Genomic DNA, 6,460 nt, shown 5'->3' with positions numbered 1-6,460 from the left:
CCCGGATCATGCGCATGGCCCTCCTCTGGACCCTCTCAATGCTGTCCACATCCCTCCTGAAGTGGGGCACACAGAACTGGACACAGTACTCCAGCTGCGGCCTGACCAGTGTCGCATAGAGGGGGAGGATCACCTCCTTGGCCCTGCTAGAGATGCACCTGTGGGTGCAGGTGACCTCGCATTGTCGGCCCATGTTCATCTTGGAGTCAATAATGACTCCAAGATCCCTTTCTGCCTCCGTGCTCTCAAGAAGGGAGTTTCCCATTCTATAAGTGTGCTGCTGGTTTATACTGTCCAGTCATACTTGTCAGTATTGAAACGCATCCTGTTTTTGTTAGCTTACCCCTGTAACCTATCCAGATCTTGCTGCCGTCTTTCCCTCCCTTCTAGCGTGCTCACCTCACCCCAAATTTTGGTATCATCAGCGAATTTAAATGGGTTGCTTTTCACCCCGTCGTCCAAATCGCTGATAAAGAGATTGAACAGTGCAGGCCCAAGGACCGAGCTCTGGGGGACTCCACTGCCCACTTCTCCCCAGGTTGAATATGACCCGTCCACCACCCACCTCTGAGTGCAACCCTTCAGCCAATCTGCAATCCATCTGACTGTGTAGGCATCAATGCCACAGTCGCCCAATTTTTTAATGAGGATGGGGTGGGAGACGGTGTCAAAGGCCTTGCTGAAGTCCAGAAAGACTACATCCATGGCGACACCTGCATCCAATGCTTTTGTGACCCGATCATAAAAGGCAATCATATTGGTCTGACATGACCTGCCCCTAATGAAACCGTGCTGGTTGCCCTTAAGCATCATCCCTGAGGCTGGCCCATTGCAGATGTGCTCCATGATGATCTTCTCAGAGAGTTTCCCTAGGATTGAGGCGTTTCCCTGGGATTGAGGAGTTTCCCTAGGATTGAAGTCAATGTGCTCTGGTTAGAAAAAAATTGCCTATGCAGATTAGATGAATGACAAGTGCAGTAATGAGGGGAGAAAGCTGAAAAGAAAGGAGAGAGACTATCTATTTCAGAATGGATTCAGTCTCGACTAGGAATAGACAGGAGGGCTTTGACCTAGCAAAGCACTTAAACCTGGGCTTAACTTTAAACATGTAAGTAGCTGTCCAGACAGCACAGGGACTATGCGCAGGTGGCAAGATAAGCAAGTGCGCAAATGCTCTGGGTTAAGACCTTAAAACCTTTTAAGAGGAATTTCTTTTACAAATGTTTTTCACTGTTCAGTAAATAGAATGAGTATTGAGCAGTATTGAGTAGGCATCAGGGACAGCATCTTACTAGGTTCTTGTTAAACACCTGGTGTTGGTAACAGCTAACCTTCACAGAAGAAGGCTGGCCCAGTGGTTTGGCTGCTAGCATGGGATCTGGGAGCTTTACATTCAGTTCCTTGCTCTGACACTGAGTCCCTGTGTGACTTCCAATTAATTTTGTAGGAATTAGGCCTATAATACATTTACAGTGGTTTAATTCACCTTTTTGCTGAGTGTGGGAGGGTGAATGTGGCTCCTCAGCCTCACTCAGAGCTTTCCTGCCACGACTTGAGATGGGAGAAATGATAAGAGTTATTTCCTGAATGAAGGAAATATCATTGACCGCCCAGATAGTAGTTTAACAAGGTGTTACATTTATTGAGTGCTGGTTACCAAGTCTTTATTGGCTGTGCTTATTGCTCGTTAGCAGGGGAGTGGTTTCTTCACCACCTTGCTGAACCTCTCGTGTCTTCCTCCCCTGTTTCCCTTTTCCAATGCTTGTCCTCCCTGAGCCCGTCTTCAGCTGCCCTCATCACCTGTGACCCCTCGAGTAGGCACCCTGCTGCTCATCGGTCAGCCATTGACCCGTAGTCCCTCAGACTTACGTGCTCCTGTTCTGCATGTCATCTGCCGTGTATTATTTTCTGTCTCCAAGGGCTCAGAGGGCTAGGTTTTGTCCCTCAACTCCTGTCTTTTAAGTGTGGCAGCTGCTTTCATTTCCCTTATTTCCACCCAGTTTGCCAATCCTCATCAGCTGGGGCTTGGTTGGCTGCCGACCTTTTCCTTTTCATGACCCTGTCCCCTTTGGCTACCTGCTTCCTGAAACTATTTCCCAGGTAACAGGGTTTCTACCTTAGCACCCTGTTACGTAGAGGTAAAAAAGAAGCAGGCATGTGGTGTGCAGTTCCACCCTGATGTAACTTCTCTGAATCTGGTGTAGGCTTGCTCGATGAAAAATCAAGGGTCAGGTGACACTGGTGTAATTTACATCAGAATGAACATGCCAGGTGTTTTCAGTCTATCCTGAGAGAGCCATGTGCTCCAGACAAACACATTATTGCCTGTTCCTCTGCCATCTAACGGTGAGATGCATTAATAGCAGCCTGCTCTGTGTAGAGAGAGCCCAGAGTAGCTGTTCAGATACTCACTTTGGATCTTGGTATAACTTACATCAGCGTACAACAATGATGTAAATCACACCAGTGTAAATATGCCACATCTGGACCCATACTCATCCTATGCCTCAGTTTCCCACCTGCAAAAATAGCAGTTGCCTACTTCTTGGAATGGGGTGGGAAGAATAATCACATCAGTGTGAGTGTCTCAGATACTGCAGTGAAGGGGCCATATGAATACCAAAGATTACTTCAGTAAAACTTGTTTTTATTAAATAAAAATAAGACATTAGGCTTTCCTTCCCCAGCACAAATACTGATTAGTATAATAATATGGGAAACATGGCAGTTCACGTTCATTTATTATGCAGTTGCTTAAAACAGGGCAAAATGTACTGTAAACTCAGCAGACTGTGAAAGTGGTACTAAAGAAGAGTTTTTAAATTTTATAACGCATCTGGTATAGCTAGAACTTCTGTGTGATGCTATTTTTCTTTTAAATGGACCCTGTCATATCAAATTTGGCCCAGATTTTAGCACCTGAAACACACAAACTTTGATGTCCAAACCGAAACAAATAGGACTGCTTCCATGATTTTACAATCCCAATCTAAACAATTTTGAAAACAAATTGTCAGATCGCTGCAGTGTGCAACCCATCTGCTGCACTTCTTCCAGTTAGTTCATGAGATTCTGAAAGTGAAAGTGATAAGAAACTAGTTATAGACCAAGAGAGAAACTTAATAGTTTATTTTTTATTGTGTAAAATGAGAAAAAAAATGCAATAAATAAACAAACAGCATCAATAAATAAAAAAGCATATTCTTTTTTTTAACCAGTGTTATTTTATGGTTTTATTTGTTACAGAAGGAAATGACTTTTAGCCTGCAAGATCCCCCTTCAATTTTTTCTTTAAGATAGTGAAGTAACTAGGTTTCTGCATACTGAATCCACTAATTATAGCGATTTGCTTTTCTACATGCAGTGACTTTGGCCCCTTTGAGAGCCCTATCCTGGATTTTGTTGCTATTGGCAGCACATAGTTGATTTGTCTGATTGTGCTGTATTCTTGTATAGTAGACCCCCGATTTACACAAGTATTGCGTTCCGGGGGAATTTGGTGCAAGTCAAATTCGCATAAGTCAGGACGACTTTTCCCCTAGGAAATAATGGAATAGTGAGGGGTCGCATACCCCAGATATACCATAGTCATAGCTTCTTTTCCCCTTTTCTCGGCGCAATCGCCTTTAGGAGGCGCGTCCGGTGTCTCACCTATGCATCCTGAGATGCTGCTACCACAATGGCGGCACAATGGCGGCACAGCTCCACTTGATTCCACCTGCAAATCTTGTGAGGTGTTCATGTATATACGTGAATGACGTGCATCTCGAGGGGCAATTTCCAGTCCGGACCCTAATAAAAAATCCTGTAAATGCAAGACACGTGTAAGTCAGAATCGTGTAAATCGGGGGTCTACTGTACTCACTTTTGTTCACTTCACACGTGCACCCGTGATAGTGGCTGCTGAGGTGTGCAGAGAGAATGGGAAAAGGGAGATAACACATGCTGGGGAGACTTGTCCTGCGAGAGAAGCAGATACCCCTTTTGGACACGATATGAATGAGGCCGAAGCCTGGCTTGGCTCTTTGAACTCACAGACTGGCTGGTGTCTGTCTGCGCAGGGTTTACAGAGCTGGTCCCCGTTTGCTGGGTAGCCAGTTGTGCAGTGCTTGGAGCAGAGAACTGAGGAAGGGTCACTTCAGAGTCACGGGGCCCTTTATAGCATTTATCTCCGTGGATCTGAGCAGCTCAGAAAAAAGAAAACCTTTAGAGCACTTGACAGGTGATACATTGGACACCATGCCCTGTAATGATACTTGCTTACCCTACAAGGATCAGTGAGTGTTCGAGATCCTCCCATGGAAGGTGCTTTTGAAACGGGTCAATGGAGGAAGCTGATCAAGACAACAACACAAAAATACTGAAAGTGTTGTCAGTTTTTTTTCTGCTTTCCCCCCCAAAACTAGGATTTTGACTGTTATCAACATGTCTAAATTAGACAATGAAACCCAGCAGAGCTAATCACTCATTCTGGTATCACCACAGGGCTGGAACATATTGTTAATGTAAATAGAGGGCAAATATTAGTGCATCATTTCCATCAGCTCCTGTAGAGCTCTACCGCCTCTTCCTGCTACCCTGCCTGAGTCAGCAACCACAGGATCTTTGTGTAACCCTTGTCATCTCCTACCATCTCATCCTCTCCTCTTCCCTATCTCCCTCCTCCTCACTGCCCTTTGTCTACCGTTCCTCCTCACCCTCTCTCCGCCTCTATTAGCACTTCTTAGCACCCAGACATTCCCTCGGACAAGTAACACCCCAGGGCCAATCATCTCTGTTTATTAGCTTGGGGGTGATTTCCCATCACTGATGTTATATTTTAGAGTCTTTTTAGTTTGCAAGAGAAGGAACTGTCTCTTTAGCCATATTTCGATAGCAGCCATCTCCTTGATCTTGGTTATAAGTTTTTTGTGTAGTAGTGTTACATTATTAGCAGTAGACTATAGCTTGCAGGGCACTAATCATGTGCAAGTGCTTGTTTGCAGGATCAGACACAAATATGCAACATGATAGAGCTCTTACAAATCATGTAAATAATTATTAGTAATCATAAATAACTATGTCTTCTCTTATTGGAGCCAGATGGGTTGTAATCATTGGCACATGGTTAAACCTTTGTAAATTTTAAGGATTAGAGACTCATCTTTCCAATTGGTTTTGGAAATGCCTACCACATTTCAGAGCCCAGTGAAAACCAGTAATAAATGATGACAGCCTCCTTCGCTTCCCTTGCTTTACATACTTGTTTTTGTTTTAATGAGTGCTTGCTCCTGATTATTTCTACAGCCTGGGAGGTATTTATTGTGCTTCTCAACTGGAAAAAATGAACAACAGAGAAGCAGCCTGAGGGGAAGTCCCTATATTGGAGATCCTGTCATCCAAAACCTGGTGTGGTATGGGACAGACACATCAGCGTAGTCCTTTTAAGGTGGATTTGAAGTGGAGGATGTTCAGGTGTGTCCATTGCAGGCATAAGGGGAGAAAAGTCTGGGCTGGGTGGGTCAAAGTCCTGCTTTGAAAGGTAGGGCCATAAGGCTAGGGTCCACCTAAATACAGGGGATGAATAAGGAGAAAACAAGGATTGGAGGGAGGCTGAGATGCAATATGAAGGATCCAGAGGGAGACACTTAGCAGAGAAGCTCTGGCAGTGCCCACTACTCCTTGGAGGAGTCCAAAGAGCTGGCCGATGCTGTCTAGAGGAGCTGTGTCTTGAGATGTGAGGGATGGAAGTAGGTCCCAAAGTTGCAAGCTCCTCCCATCAAACTTCCTCCTGCCAGCCAGATGGAGGGCTATCTTGGCTGGTGGGGAGGTTTTGCAAGTTAGTAAGGCCACGAAGGGATGCAAGGAAAATGCAGCCAGGACCCGAGAGGTGGTTCTGGAAGCAGAGTAGCCTGTTGTCCTCCAGCTGGGTATGTACCAATGTTTCCTTCTCATTTCCAAAGGGAGAGGGAGACTGTGAACCACTCTGTGGAGTAACAGCTGGTCCATGGGGTAAGGAGGTAAGAGAGGGAGACACTGGGCAAGGCCGCCAGCAACTCCAGGAGCACGCAGCGGAGGACATGCTGGCTGAGCTATGTTACCCAGTTGCTCCAAGTAGAGTGCAGGGGATCTGGTGATGCGCATCAAAATTAGCCTCTGTGTGTGAACGAAGTGGCATTCAGGAATGGGGGAAGGAGACCGAAGTAACAGGAGCCCTCTGCCTGGATGAGGAGGGAGTTCTCAGAAAGGATGAGAGAGGTAGAGCTGGTGCTGTGTCTCGGGGCTTCTCTGAAGCTCATACTGAGAGCCAAAATGGGGGGTGAGAGAGGGAGGTGCTCTGATTATTTCCTGAATTTGTTTAGCCTCTGTGATGACAGTTGCTTTGCAATGGACAAAGCCTGAGTCCAACAAATGTTGTGTGTAGAAACAAGCCCCTTGTACCATGGCCAGGTGTAACAGATGCTTTCCTCCTGTGCCTCCT

General features: G+C 45.7%; 1 long non-coding RNA gene across 1 annotated transcript; it reads right to left on the bottom strand.

Annotated features, from left to right (window-relative positions):
- Window positions 1-1,962: 1,962 nt before the first annotated feature.
- LOC109301717 lies at window positions 1,963-3,539 on the bottom strand. The gene is made up of 3 exons (XR_002098581.1): window positions 3,529-3,539; window positions 3,036-3,039; window positions 1,963-2,083 (listed from the first exon to the last, which is right to left on the bottom strand). It is a non-coding gene; the product is annotated as an uncharacterized LOC109301717 (long non-coding RNA).
- Window positions 3,540-6,460: the final 2,921 nt, after the last annotated feature.

The sequence above is a fragment of the Gavialis gangeticus genome, unplaced genomic scaffold, assembly GCF_001723915.1.
Source record: "Gavialis gangeticus isolate Ggan-Ray unplaced genomic scaffold, GavGan_comp1, whole genome shotgun sequence".
Lineage (NCBI taxonomy): Eukaryota > Metazoa > Chordata > Crocodylia > Gavialidae > Gavialis > Gavialis gangeticus.
The sequence above is the reverse complement of the archived record's forward strand: the minus strand, read 5'-3'. Positions and strand labels throughout refer to the sequence as shown.